Raw genomic sequence first — 15,628 nt, 5'->3', positions numbered from 1 at the left:
GCGAATACGTTCGGCGATGGTAAAACACGCGATGCCAGCGCATACGTAATCGAAGTTGAACGAAGTTCGTTTAACAACGATCCAACGAAGATAAGTTGAGCGAAGTACGGCCCAACTTCTTACGAATAATTAATCTTAATCGATCGACCGTACGAGTTGGCGTGTGCGCGTGTACATACGCATGTAGATGCACCGACCGATCTAGCACTTGTTATCTGCATCGAAGAAAAATTATACGAAAAATATATTCGTTAATTGGATGGACGTTTCCGTCACATAGAAACGGGACTTCTATGCTGCCTGATTAAATACGCAACGTCCCCGAGGAGGAATAACAGGAATTATCGCGATGATAATGTTTTATGATCGAACTGCATGACCCAGTTGCGTCAGATGGGTCGAAGGACGGGTCTTTACCTCCCCGAGGGAAATCGCAAGAATAATTGGCGAACGAAAGGCGTCCAATTAAGACACCTTAATTACGGGAGGAAGGGAAGTCGGTGAATCTTATGGAAGCTCGTCCGTCTTATTTCTTTTCTTTTTGACACGGTCGAACCTTTTCTTCATTTCTACACTAGCCGGCGACGGTCTTCGTCCTTAATTACTTTCTCAGTCGGTTAATTGCGATTAAGGAACGTGCTCGCCGGTAGCTGGATTCTTAAAAACGGACCAGTTGGAACATTCCCTTTCATTACCGTTAATTGTGACTACCTTAATTAATTCACGGCAACCAGTCGACGTAAGTAACGCGACCGCAGTTTACTTTTGCGGATATCTTTCTTCTCGCTTAAGAACTCGCATCGTCGACTCGGTTGCAACAAGTTTTCTGGTGATTTACGATCTAACAGGATTCTATGAAATTGTTGTGTGGTAAGCTGACAGGAAGCAATTTACCCGGGGATTCAATTTTACCACTTCGTTGCACTGTCGAATATGTAATCGAAGTGGTATTAAATCGTTTTCATTTTTTTTCCTCCAACAAGTCTACCTCCATGTTTCAACTCCTTAAAAAGTATACGACGAATGTAATTCGTTTGGCATCCATAAGAATCCATCCTAAGTCTGTACACGAGTCTCGAAGGCCGTGCAGGAGCCGTGGCGCGAAACGAGTCTCGGCTTAATAAATTATGCATCGCTCGCCCTTCTGACATTAAGCCGAGTTCGGGCATTGTCTTCGACGGCCATTGGAAGCGCGTACTTACAACCATTGTCGGCCTAGCCGGCGTAACCTTTGTCTCCGATAATAAATGGCCGTCTCGTGTTGGGAACCAATGCTGATTCGATCCACCGGCCGGAATCGGGAAAATGTGACACGAATTTAAATAATACGCCTAATAGTACACGTCATTAAAACTTAGAATATCGACAATAAAAGCAAAAGGGAGAGAAAAGACCAACTCAACCGTGAACAGTTTTATAAATTTGAGGTCACGCATGAATATCTCACGAATTCGTTCAACTATTTCCTCGTTGTAAATACCTATCCACATAGTACATTATCTATGTTGAAACCATAAAGAGAGCAAGGTATATAGTTTTTAAGTCGATAAATGCTCGACAATAATTCATCATAATACGAGCGGATATATCGTAGAAAGAACGTTTCAGCGAGTCCTTCCGATGCTTTATTTTCTCGATTTCCTGAGATCCACGTAGAATTCTGAGGAAGATAAAGTATAAATCACTCGGTACGTTGTTAAAGACAGGTAGGGAGAAGGTTTTTCGTTTTCTCACCGGCTAGCCAACTAGCAAGTCGCTCGACTTCCGAACGTGAACATGGAACGCGGTGGTATTATACGCGCGCGACTGCATTGCGTCTCCCTCGCATTTTTACGTCTAAACGCGATCGCGAGGGGGATGGCGGCGTACGAACGAACGAACGAACGTACGCACGCACGCACGAACGAACGAACGAACGAACGAACGAACGAACGACAACGAGCCGACAACCTTAGGCGGCAACGAGCTCGAAACGAGTTCGCATTTGTTTTACAAATGGACTCGAACACGATCGAGAGAGCAAGACGCGCGGGGCAATAAATGCCAACGTGATTTTATGACACGTTCAAATAATTTTTCGCAGCCTCCGAGTACGAGGACAAGAAAGAGAGAGAGAGAGAGAGAGAGAGAGAGACAGACAGAGACTTGGCGACACTCTTTCGTACAGCTTTTACAAATCGTACGACATAGTCCTCACCGATCCCGAAATAGTTGTTGTTCAATGACAGCTGCGAATACCAACGATCCCGTTCATCATTTACATTTCTACTTTGATTACTGATTTCATCGTAGATTTCTCATGAAGAATTATCGAAGACAGACTAAAGTTCAAATCGCCGAGGATCTTAAGTGAGATATAATACTGTACAGGTGTGACCCGCTTCGTCGAATCGATATCCCCTAGAGATAACGATCGATACAAACGTTACTCTCGTTTCAATTCGATATTCCAGACGATACTCCAGACATCTAATTACATCTAATTAGCATCATCTGCCTCACGACGAACAGTGTCATACGGGTATTATACTGTAGATCGTAGAATATATAACTGTAATCGTTTAAGGACATCTCTATACGTAGATATAGTCATTAGAGTCTAAATAATTTTGTCGCCGATTAACATATCTATCGTTTGCCATCGATCTTTTTCTCGATCAACGAGTGTAGGTACTTAAATCGTCGTGCTTGCATTTTTGTTACATTAAATGCCTTACTTGGACGAAAGAAAGAGACCAGGATGATTCACTTCGATAGTATCTGTTTCAACACGAAGTACGTCTCGAAATCGCGAAGAAGTTGATGGTTGGAGCCTGGCCGTTAGCATCGAAACGAAGTCGAAGTTTCAAGACGAAAAACCGTCGGAATTTCCGTGCAAGATTGATGCAGATTTTTTGCCTGTCTCGAGCGGGACCGGTAAAAAATGCATTGAACTTCCAGGTTCCTACGATATCGCGCGCGCGAGCGCACTCCCTTTCGTCGAAAGAAGAAGGACGCGTTCACTTCTGACTGTCCGTGGAAGGTAGTGGTGCCATAAGGCTATATACGCGCTTGCCCGTTCACTCGGCACCGGACGAGCGGTAGCAAAGGGAGCGCGCCGCATTTTATTTCACCTCTAATGATTCCTCAAAACAAGCTTCATGTCCAGGACGGCTACGCCGTATTTGGCGCGGCGCTTTTATCGCAGTGTTTTCTGCCTGCCCGCGGCGCGTATCGCACGACGGCTACGTCCGACAGGTGGGAAGTATCGCTCTCAAAGTTCCCCGAACTTAAGAAGAAGCTAAACGATAAGAGTACCGTTATAATTTCAAGAACTCCTCACGATCTGGTTTTATTTATTTGTTTTCTTTTTTTTTTCTTTTTTTGATATTTAATTGTTCAATATCGTCCCTCGGATGATCCGATGAAGTATAAATTTTGTAAAATTAAATATTATATATATATATATATATATGGTCGCAAAAGGAGGAGGATACTTATGATCATTGATCTTCGTTCCCCGTTGAAGAACGTTCCGAGAGAAAGTCTCGCAGCAAAGAACTCACCGGAGGCGACGAGGTAACATAAATACATAAATCACGAATACGCTCAATTAACGCGATTTTTAGTTAATTAATCGGCCGGTAGTCTCGTCGCGCTCTCTCGCGTAATACGATAAATACTTAGCAGGTGCTCTGCAAAAGGCGAGAGTCGATTCGTCAAGTTCGCGTTCGAAAGCACGGCAACCTCTGACGTTCTGTTAAATCGCTTGCCATTCGATTTCGTGCGCGCGGAAAAAGCGCAGTTCCGATCCTCGCGGAAAAGGCTAATGCGAGAAAGAAACGGGAAGAACTCGTTCGTAAAGTCTGCGTTTATATGGCTCGACAGCCGCGACTCTCCGTAAGAGCAAAAACGTGCGCCCTTTGCGAGAGATAAAAAAATTAATGACGATCTTAGACGAACGTACGTAGGTACGTGCTTTTCGTTAAGGTGTGTCCAGACCGTGGCTAAGAAAGTATTTGCGAATGATATTATGAGTGGTAGGTACCCGCATACAGGTCGAAGCAGGATCGAGCTCTCGCGACTCGACTCGAACGAACTGGACGCACCTTTAGCGCACATTTCTCTTTCGACCTCCCCGCTCCCCCATTTCCCTCGCCTATCCATCTCCCTTTTTTTCTCCCTTCTTTATTTTACTCCTTTCGAACGTCCGTAAAAGTCGAAAGTTAGAGAGGTGCTTGGAAAAACGAGACCACAACCGTAGAAGGTTTCAAAGACTGAAAACTAATTACAGAAAAAGAGCGTAGCCTGTCTTTCCGAGCGAACGAAGCCTCGCATGAACCAATTAATGCCGTTTAACCGACGACCGACCGGGCTTAGCCTCTCTTCGATAAACGAATCAATCAGTGTCGTCTTCCTCGTATTCCGTATGCCGATCCGCGAAGAGCGCGGATATTAAGGAATAAATAATTACGTTCGTGCGGCCACGACGCAAGAGTCTTGCGTTTTTGAGTCCCCGCTTTGAACCCTCGTCAGAGTCAAAGCGTAGTAATTTATTAATCTTGAGTACGTGTCATGCATAGAATCCGCGAAGGCAACGTGGTTTGCCCGGCTACGTAAGCACTCACGTCGGCCTGTTACCGCTCGTAGGAAATTTTCGTTCGAGTGACTCCTCGACGATCCTAGAAACGACGGTACGATGAACTATCACTCCTGAGTATCTACTTAGACAACTACTTTCGAAAGATCAACGAAAGATCTTTTCGAAAATAAGGCGAGCCACATGCGATCGAATAGCAGCGAAGTTTATACTTGTTCCCTCGCTTGGCAACGCGTCATTAGATACCGCGAGCGAAGGAACAAAAATGAACAAAAGGACGCGGACGTATGCCGGTGGTTTTGGTCCGGCGTACTGTCGGGTGACATTACAACCGACAGTGACAAATTCACCGTGTACATCGTATTGTCCTTGCGCGTTTTCTCTACTTAAGAATGGCCAGGGAGCAAAGAGGAGGAACCGAAAAATCGAGGAATAATTTATCCTCGAACGAAGAAAGTTCAGAAGGTTAATCGAATAGCCATGTCCGTCGGAGCGATTTAGCACTGCACTGCTAACCACGATGCACTGCATCGCACACCGATGTCCTTTACCTACGGCAGATCGAAGAAACTGAGTACTCGCGAGCTAGAGCCAAATCGTGATTTCACTATCCGTCTGATTCCAACTATCGATATATTCGACGATCGTTTAGTTGAAATAATTTTAAAGAATTAAACGTCTTCATTGTATCTGCCAATAGTAAAATAGTTTTACATCGGATTTTATACCGAAACAATAAAAGCGAGAGAAGTAAAAGTTACCTAAGGCTACTCTACGCCATTGGCATCCTTTTCTCGATTTGGCCCGATCCGTGAGTAGCTCGTTTCGCAAGGATCACGTTGATTCGCGAGATAAAACGGATTGTTTGCCAAGCAACCGTCGATCCACTTCTTCGTTGGCAGTCTCGACGCCCACGAGAATGCTCGCGTACGTATATACATGCATGCATGCATGCATACATACATATGTACGTACGTACGTATCCCGAGATTTTCTCTATAAACCTTTGCTGCCACGTTTGCTCTTTACAGAAGAAGAAGAAGAAGAAGAAGAAGAAGAAGAAGAAAAGGAACAGTAAAGAGAAAGAATAATAAACCGAGATCGTTTCTCGAGCTATACCGATTACGCGCGTACTTGCTCGCTCTCTTCTTACTCACGTGTCGCTCGACGAACATTGCGTATACGGCTTTTACCGCGATAGCTAAAGTTTTTAAATGTTCGAAGACCGATGCCACGATTATTAAACCGCGAGTTCGAGCAGCGATCGAACGTTATTTCGAGTGCAAAGCTAACACAAACCGGAATCGTTTTCGATTTCTCAAAGAGATACGAGAGTTCTGGTCGTACGTAGACTTGGGAAAATAATCGGAGAGAGAGATTCCTCGAAGATAGATGGAGTACCATCCAATTTGAAATCACGCGACTGACGTAGATTCGTACCGAACCATCAGGAAGAACGTCTCTTCTATCCGTCAGAAGAATCTTCAATGCGTCGTCGATTAATTACTGAAGACTGTCAATTAGCGCCGACAGCGAGGCGTGCCTTTTGAAAATATCTTTCCCAATGTTATCGCGCGGAAAATAGAAAAAAAAAATAAAAGAAAAAAAAAGAAACAATATATTTCTACGCGTTTTGAAATTTTAATCGTTATCCTCCCGAAGCTTTGAGCCAGCAGCTTGTACGAAGTCAAAAGAGGGCTCGGAGGCAGATGGCTCGGTCGTTAATTATTAATAAGTACGAAAGTACGAAGTATACAGTGATCAATTAACAAATGAGGCATTTGATTCATTAGCAGTAATACTTTGTGAGTTTCGAGAGAAATATGTTGTTCGTATTAAACGGAAGCAGCGGTGATAATGTTGGCTATCAATAATCAATAGTTAATTACTGACCATTATGGCAATGGTCGAACGCGAATGCTCGATCGAAATTTTTGAAAAAGTTTCTACAAACTTGGCTTACGTTCAATTAAGTATAACGCTCACCTGCCGATTATTTTTTGTGGAGTTAACGCGATCGAATATTCGATCGGCTTAATTTACGAGGTAATTAAAAATCGATGGAATCGTGCTCGAACATTAACATTATCGCTCTGAACACGAGCCTCGCGATTGTTAACGTCGATAAGTTCGCGACTGGAAAAGTTAAGGTCGGAGAACGTTGCAATAGCGTAACGACTTTTTAGGTTCATTAACCGATTAGTAAATCACAACGATGACGTGTGCAGATTTTAGAATAATTTATGTGAACGACGACAAGCTGGGTTCGCAATAAAATGCAAGAGACTCTCGGCATTCATAAATAATCACATAAGCCGGTGAATGCAAAAAGAGCGTATGGCAGAGATAAATTTCGTCTCGAGAGGACAGCGAAGACACATGGTGTCATCTTCGTTGTTCTAAACGTAGCTCGCGTCGCAGTGAACGCGTATACTAACAGTGAACGGAGCCTGTCGACCGTTAATAACTGAATCGCGTATTTTACGCGACAGACACCATAATCGTGCATCGGAACTAGCGCAAAAAAGCTTGATGGATTCCGCGAGTGTCGAGTAAATTTTATTACCCCTATTTTGAATTCTTCGGTAGCGACCGATTCACGAAAATAAAATAAAACGAGTGTCCTTCTCCGTAGCTACTTCCCGCAGTGCTACTCGACTCGTGTCAACTCGTTGAGAGATGCTCTCGAAGTATTCGGTAAAATTTCAAGGAAGCGTATTGCGAAAGGAGACTCTTGAAAGGAGGTGAAAAAAACTTGTCCATCCAACCGACATCCTCATGAATCTCGCGCCTTTGAGGACGATCTTGCGGCTCGTAATGTCGTGGAAAATTACGCGCTTCTGATATTACGAGATTGTTGGAGAATGAAGGGTACCAAATAAGCCGGTGATCCATCATCCCTCTCTCTCTCTCCCTCTCTCTCTCTCTCTCTCTCTCTCTCTCTCTCTCTCTCTCTCTCTCTCTCCCTTTCTCTTTCTCTCGATTTCAGCAAACGTTTGGAACGGGTGCTAGCACAGTTCGCGTATAGAGCTTCCATCGTGTATTTCGCATAAAGAAAACCTCTAGCGCGTCTCTCGTTCTCTCGCGCAGAGAGTCTCGACACGTTGCGGTTTTCGTTTCGTCCTACCGACCGGTGTGTTGCGGCTGCTGCGCCGTACCAGAAAGAATTTGAGATTTACAGCGCGGCCTAATACACTCGCAACGAGAGGACGATCGTAAATCATTCTGGGCCACGTGGAATTTATTAGTCGAGCGCGAACGTAGTGGTTGCAAGGCTGAACTTGCGCGTATAAGAGTTGAGCGCTCTCGCGAATTCTTCGCTACGACTCAGAGCGTATCGATAGAAAAGATCACAACCGAGAGACGATCTTCCTCCGATAACCAATAGATAATCTTTCCTATTGTTTATTTCTTATCTATTTCTTTTGAAAAGACTAGTCTAAACGATTAATGCCAGATCGTCAACGAATCAACGAATCACATCATCTGTTTTACGAACGAGGATTGATTCTCCTTCGAGACAAATCGAGCCGCAGCGACCGGTTAAGAAGGAGCGAAAGACCAATCAGCATGCTTCGCTTCCAGTATCGGCTTTTACAGTGCCTTCCAGGCATACTTTATAATCTGTCGTTGCGCGGTACAACTAGATAATAAATAAACTCGTCGGAGGATACTCCGAGTGGTTCACGAGTCGACTCTTACGACCTGCCGATGAATTTTTGGTAACCTCGAGATCGTCGTACTACTCGTAAAAAGAAAAAGAGAGATATATGTATATAGAGAGAGAGAAAGAGAGAGGATATTCCCAGCCTCGATCTTATCCGTTTTCCAACGAAGCATCGACTGCCTACGCGTGAGTCTTCTTCCTCGTTTCTTCTTTGACGGACGTTTGAATGTGCGCTCGCGCGCGGTTGCACTTGACGCAGGACTTCCTGACGTCAATTATGCGCATGGCCGATCACGTAGGAGGGGGTAAAAAAATCGCGAAAACTCTCGCGGGAGAGAAGATCGAGAGTTTCAAGGTGGATTCTCTTCTCGCTTCTCTCGTGGAAAAGACTCAAGCGACTATTTGTCAGAGCTTGAAAGACGACTGCAGATCTGACTCGCTAGAGTTCTTGTTGCTTCTCTCTCACTTTCTCTCTCTCTCTCTCTCTCTCTCTCTCTCTCTCTCTCTCTCTCTCTCTCTCTCTCTCTCTGTTCCTTCGGACGAACGAACGGAAAAGGAAAAAGGATTGAGAAGGGAAAAGAAAGAGAAAGAGAAAAAGAGAGAGACAGAAAGCTAGGCTCTTGTCTCGGCAGGACAAGGCACGTTCTTCTTACGTGGATCGCGGGTACAAATCGTCGCGGTGAGATCAAAAACCATGCTTGCGTTCGCCTTCAGGGCTGTGCCGACGTCTCTCACGGACAGATAATCCGCCGTATAATTCCACCATGGAGGATCGTTTGCCGTCTGCGAAAACTTTCACGGTGCTCCATAGTCGGCCTCGTGATATAGATATAGTGCGATAAGAAAACTCGGTAGGCGCGTGAGCGCGAGCTCGACGCACGCCTACGTACGTGTATGTATGTATGCATGTATACCTATGTAATATGTCTATCTATATACATATATATATATATATATATATATATATATATACATCTGTATGCACGTATACCTATATGCATTCGTTTAGCTCTTATTGACGAGGCGTGTCCTTCTACATGTCATAATGCTGTCTACATAACAAGATGCAAATGTAAACAGGGGAAAAAAACGGGAGCCTTGTAAAAATAGAAAGTTTCGTAAAGGTAACTATTACAATGAGACTTCGTTTGTTTGAGCTTAACATCGACGTTAACGCGACGTCAACGATATACTTTTCTTTCGAATAAACGTCTATCACTGTTAGAGAAGGTGAAAAACATAGATAACCGAGCGATAATCGAAGGAGTACGGATAAACGGGATTCGTCGAGTTCCGCGACTTACTGGCGAGAAAACGAACAAAAATAGGGTTGTTCACCCCTCTCGAGCGGTACATGCCACCGAATGCCTCACATTCTCTGTTCCGCCGCGCTCTCCGTCGTCTCTGTAAGAAGGGATTTTTCTGCGGTGAGCTAAAATTGCCGTTCTCCACGTGGGCATACATCGAACCGGTATCAGCCTTGCAAGGCTGCTTGTGACAAAGCGAGCTCGCTTTTAAAGTCAGGTAGTAAACTCGTTGTGGCGTGACGCTCTCAAATGTGCACTCAACGAATCGCCACACCGTCCAAGTAGGCCTCCGCACATTTTTCTTTGATTTTTATTCGGACGCGACGACGTATCGCGAAAACGTGCCCCATGCGATACGCCAGCGTGCTTTGGCTATCGCTTCGCATAACGCGCGATAAGGGCCAAAGAAAACGACGATTCTTCGAATGCAGCCATAATAAATCCACCACTTTTGCCAACTTCCTCTTGGAATTAACGTAGAAACTAATAAAGATAATCGGGAGAGCGTGAGACCAACGAATAAACGCAAGATATTTATATCCGAGTTCCCTGGTAATATTAGGAAAAAGCTATCTAATATTTTTCTTTCTTCACTTCTTTTCTTTCTCATTTTTAAATCGTTCTCTGAAAAGAAGAGGAGAAAAGGAGAGCTCGCAATTCGCGACAATGTACAATACTACAACTCGTAAATTGCTCGTATTGCCGAGCTTAACTTAATTACTTGGACAAATTGATTTAAGAAGACGCGCGAGCGGCGATATTCACTGGCATCTGCTTCGAGTTCCAAAGATCGTCGCGTGATTCCTTGCGGAGCTCACATACGCGTGTTAGCCCACAATTTCGTATAATTATTTCTTCAATTACAAATGCTCCTTCCCGATCGCTTCCTGCGTCCCCGAGCATGGCCGATTCGGTGAAGATAACGATAATGTTCTTACCATATACGGTTTAACCGCAAAGTCGAGGAATAAGCAGCGAGTTTAGATCGTACGTATATACATAGGTATACACATATGTATAGATACATGTCCCGCGTATGTAACATCGGAAACGTATCGATGAAATTATTCAATTTGCCTTCGAGTGATTCTTATCTCGCGCGCCGCATCGAACATTGCTCCGTAACGTAACAACTCGCTTTCGGCGAACGCGTACGTATAGGTACGCGTTTATTACATAACCGGATATGACATTATGCAAAAGCGAACGAGTGTCTCTTTTCGCGTGCGTTTTACGACAGTCCACTGAGCCTCGACAGACTTTCGACAATCAAAAGCACGTATTTTCCGTAAGTCGGTCGAGCGTGCATGCGACTTGTCAGAGGACGTAGTAGATACTTACCTACATAGATATATTCATAAATAAACGAACATAGGAGAAATATTTGAATAAAACCATCGACAACATAGAAGCATAACGTTGAAAAGATAAAGATTTCTTTCTTCAGTCCGATAGATTCGATCGGCAAATTCGTGCGAGAGGCACGCGAGTAATTAATTTGCGAACGTATTCGCGTGTAGGCACGATTGTTCGCGGTAACGAGCGAAAGTTGCATAACTCATCGATACCGCGGTCGACGGACACTCCCCCATTATGAAATTCCAGCTTAATAGGCTTCCGGCTGAACGTGCGTGCCTGATCGGGCCCAACGGCCTAAATTCCAGCCTATGCTGCTCTAATTATTATTCCAGTGGTCGCGCTTAACTTTTTCTCAATCGACTTTTTCATCGACGATCCAACCGAGAACGTGCTCAAAATATGCGCCTGCCACGAACGATTCCGTAAGAGTTGACGTTTACTAAACGATACTGACAGCTGCGCTGGTAGTTCGAGACGGTGCGTTTCGCCCACGCTTGGATCGTAACGAGCGACATCGACATAAATCAACTTTTTAATGTATTTTCAGATACTTTCCGCAGCTACTACTATGTTGACGTACGTAACAAATAAGGAGACACGATGGCATTAAAGAAAATAATAAACTCACGAGAGGAAATATCCCATCATTCGTTATCCCTTATTTACGTATCGCTGAATTGAAAACAACGAAGCAACGAGATGAGTCGTAAGACAAGAGAGTTGTTGGCGTTCACGACACATAACGGAGGTACCTACTCTCCATGGCGATAATTAATTCGATAAAGGCTCGACTTCGAATGCCAAGGGAATGCGGTGATACATAGCTAACAGTCAATTAGGGGCAACCGCAACGAATCAATCGACGATAGAAGGTAGAAGTGGTGGGTAAGGGAGGAGTAGGAGAATCGAGATCGAGGACTCGATGTTCGTGGGGTCGATGCTAATTCCTCGGGTCGACATCGTGCCCGTGCTCGCGTTCGCCCATTGGTCCATACCGGTGGCGGCCCCTTTTGTTCTTTTCACTCAAGAACCGACGATATATGTGGAGCAACCTGGCGACGATCGTGATATGCCAGCCGGCGCCCACGCTCCTGGGCAACTTTAGACGCGTTGTGCCACCTTCGCCGCTAAACCTTCTGGCCCTGACCTGCCTCGATCTCTCCCCTACCTTTTCCTAAAGCTACGCCCTCTTATACTTTCCCCCTTACCGCCCTTCGCCGCGTTCGTTCCCCGTCATAACTCTGTCATCTACTATATATGATAACCGAACGAACGGTATCATTTGAAGAATCCATTCTTCGTTAGTAGACTACGTGTTCGTATATCGAGCACGTGTAAAAGGTGGTACGATTTAAATAAGGGAGGAGCATCGTTTCGGTTCTCGACGATCACGTTGTATGACATCTAACGAGACGCAGGTACATAGGTACGTATGTATATAAACCTAAGATAGACCTGCCCATATCGCGCATTACGCCCGAACTCCCACGCTCGAAAAGATCGCTAAGCATCGATTCGACGAATGGCGTTTCATTCACGGTAAGGCCCACCTCCGCTTTCAGCGACGACAGTCGTAGTACGTTGCAACAGGCAAGAAAAGAAGGCCCGATGGCTGACGATTGCATTCGCCATCCACTGCAATCTCTCTCCCACTACGATCGACCTGTCCTCCTACTCTAATGCCGTTTGTTGGGCCACCTCTTTCCGGGAAGAAACATCATCGTCGACCATTGGATGCTACGAAAATCGAGCTACCGATTGGCCAACAGCCGGTCGTACCTCGTTTAGAAATCTTGTGACTTTGCGCTAAGAACGCAAGATCTTATCTTACGCGATACGTCCCGAATGCGGATCGACTCGGTCTCGTCGTGGATTCAAATACGACATCACATTTTATCCTAGGTATAAAGAACACACGCGTTACGTAAGTTATGTAAATTTCTCTTCTTCATTTGAATGTAATTGGACGATTTGATTGCGTATTACTAGAGATTATAACGTGTACGAATGTAAAATTAAACTTTTTCATCTCGAAAATATACCTCACGTTAAATTGTTTGGATTTAAAATCGAAGACAGCAGTATATAATTATGTCGGGTTGATAGACCGTTGAAATTTATAATATCTACGAGTAGATGGAACTTTAATGGGGTCTTTTCGTGTTCGTTGAACATTAGTTCTTGTCAATTAAACTAACGTTAGATAAAGCAATTGACCCCGACGATCGGAGGGCTTACGAAAATACTATAATCAGCGTTGCAATCCATTTGTCTATTCTAGAAAACGCAGAGGTAACCTTTTGTTTGGTGGTTATTACGATACATTTTGTAAAATCGAAAGGAGAAAAGTTATCTGTGCGTGCGAGTACGGCGCATGCACGAAGGTGTCGCTTTTCATTGCGGTCAAGCTAGAGTTATTCGAGATACGAGGAAGTATTGAAGTCGAAGTCGACAGGCAGGGAGATCGATAGGAACGAACAGGATTGATGAGGAGAAAGGTGGTGAGCCGTTGAGCCAAGAGCAGCGTGCCGGTGAACGAGGAACGTCCGCGAAAAAGAACAGGAATAGGAATGTCGGTTAATTTGTAACCACGTTTATCTAGCACGATACCGGTGCGTACATTTTTCTTTCTTGCACTCCATAAGCAGTCGCACATACATACATAGGCACGCGCGCGAGAAAGAGAGAGAGAGAGAGAGAGAGAGAGAAAACGATTACGCGCGAAACGACTTCGATCATATGTAGGTGGTAAGTCGAAAAGTTCCTCGTAATATCATCGAATGTGTTCTAATCGCGAAACGTTTGTCGTGAAAACAAAATTATTATCGATAAACAAATTTTCGATTGAAAAGAAAAATAAAAAAAAAAGTATACAGATAAGAAGAAATATTACGATAGAAATATACACGGTAACGGAAGACAATAAAATGTTTCTCAGAACGTAACCGGCATTTTTAGAAACGATAAAATATTTTCTAGTTTTACCGATCTCATTCCTAAAGACCGGTGAGAGATTGGTTAAGCTAGATTCTTCTTGCGTGTACGAAATAGCGCCTTTTTACGGCACGTTTCTTTAGACAGCAGCAATACTTTTAGTTCCTATTTGAGCAGAGCTTAAGATAGATTATACCGGTCGCCGTCTCTGGCGCCAGCACCGTACGATTTCCCTCTTAAAGAACACTTTTTCGTTGAACCGCTTACGTTGACGCACCACTTTCGTGTACGACGGGTAAACGTGAAACGGGCTGTACGCGATCGCGACACCGGCGAAAGCTGCAACAAACTTCTACTATACCGGTATTCAAAGTACCGGTATATACGACTTATGTCTCAGCCGTGACAGGTATTTACTACTAGGCACGGAAATACGTTGAGCTCGTTCGTGTACTCTACGCGTATTAGAACCGTTTTTCCAGAAATCTAAAGAATGCATGAAATCTTCGGTATGAAACTAACCGTAAGAATAGAGAAGGTTCATTATATAAGTAGTGGCTTCCTGTAATCACATTCCACGCATTCTGAAAAGTATCATTACCCGACACCTTAAGTAGAATCTCCTACGTAAGAATATCTTTGACCATTATTTGATTTCCTTTGAAAATAACGATGATACGCGTCTAATCAGGAAGTCCGAAGAATAACGAATATTGTATTTCAGTTGGGTCTATATTTTATAAATGATTAACTTTATATCTTCCTGGAATCTTTGATGAGTAAAGGAGACAGTGAATGTCTGCAAAAGGATAGTTAAGTCGGCATTACCTAGTTGAAACGATCCAAGTTCCAAGTAGTTTGGTATTTACTAAAGTAGATACAGTAGCAATGTGTTCCAGAAATGGAAACAAAATGGATAGGAATTGTATACCCCGAGATCAAGAAGACTCCCAGCTGAACACCTTCGCATAAGGAGACGACTCTAGGTCTTTCCGTCCTCTAGGATCACAAAACGCGAAACGACGAAGGATAAGAATGGGGCGTGGAGGGAAGAAGAGACGCGTAAGGAAAGCGAATTTACGAGATGATTGTCCGGTTGCCCTATTCATTCGGTACGGAATCTCTAAGAGGATCTCTATTGTAGATTATTGCGCCATTGTCCATTGTCGCCTCTAAACCCTTTCTTCTAACTTACTCGCTTCGGTCTTTCGTCGACTGCAAAGTAAAAAAAAAAATCTTGTCAAAGACGAGGAGAATCCGCGATAGCAACTCGATCAAATGATTTCTTTTTTCGTACGTTCACTACTCAATTATTAAAATAGGTAAGCACGCTACTTAGACACGATTCGCCAAGTACTTCCGGTAATATTAACTTTCAAATTGCGAGCGATTCGTGCTAGCTTTACACTTGACACTTCTCTCGAGATATTCCTGTCGGACGTTCACTCACGCAAGATGTATCAAAGAAAATTATGGTCCAGCGTCAAGACGTCTACATTTGCCAAGAGAAATGTCAGAGAGAAACTTCGTGCACAAAGTGTCAAGTCCAAGCCCGGTTTGGACAAAGAAAATTACCGCGACTCGAGTGTCAGGACCGTTTATATAAGCTGAGAAATGTCAGAGTGAAGCGACACGCGGTGAGTATGTTGCCGAATACTAATTTTTCGATATATATATATATATATATATATATATATATATATATATATGCGTGTGTGTGTGTGTATATATATATATGTATGTATGTAAATATACGTATGTAAAATATGTACATATATAAAT

At 43.8% G+C, this 15,628-nt stretch overlaps 1 protein-coding gene and 1 long non-coding RNA gene across 2 annotated transcripts in view; one reads left to right on the top strand and one right to left on the bottom strand.

The window, feature by feature from the left end:
- Window positions 1-15,628, bottom strand: part of LOC122637604 (UPF0489 protein C5orf22 homolog) — a 428,365-nt gene that overhangs the window by 409,501 nt on the left and 3,236 nt on the right. The window lies entirely within an intron of this gene.
- Window positions 10,323-15,510, top strand: LOC122637610. The gene is made up of 3 exons (XR_006329273.1): window positions 10,323-12,338; window positions 12,475-12,836; window positions 13,194-15,510. It is a non-coding gene; the product is annotated as an uncharacterized LOC122637610 (long non-coding RNA).

This window comes from Vespula pensylvanica, chromosome 2 (assembly GCF_014466175.1).
Source record: "Vespula pensylvanica isolate Volc-1 chromosome 2, ASM1446617v1, whole genome shotgun sequence".
Lineage (NCBI taxonomy): Eukaryota > Metazoa > Arthropoda > Insecta > Hymenoptera > Vespidae > Vespula > Vespula pensylvanica.
Note: the sequence above shows the minus strand (reverse complement) of the source record. Positions and strands in the feature narration are given on the sequence as shown.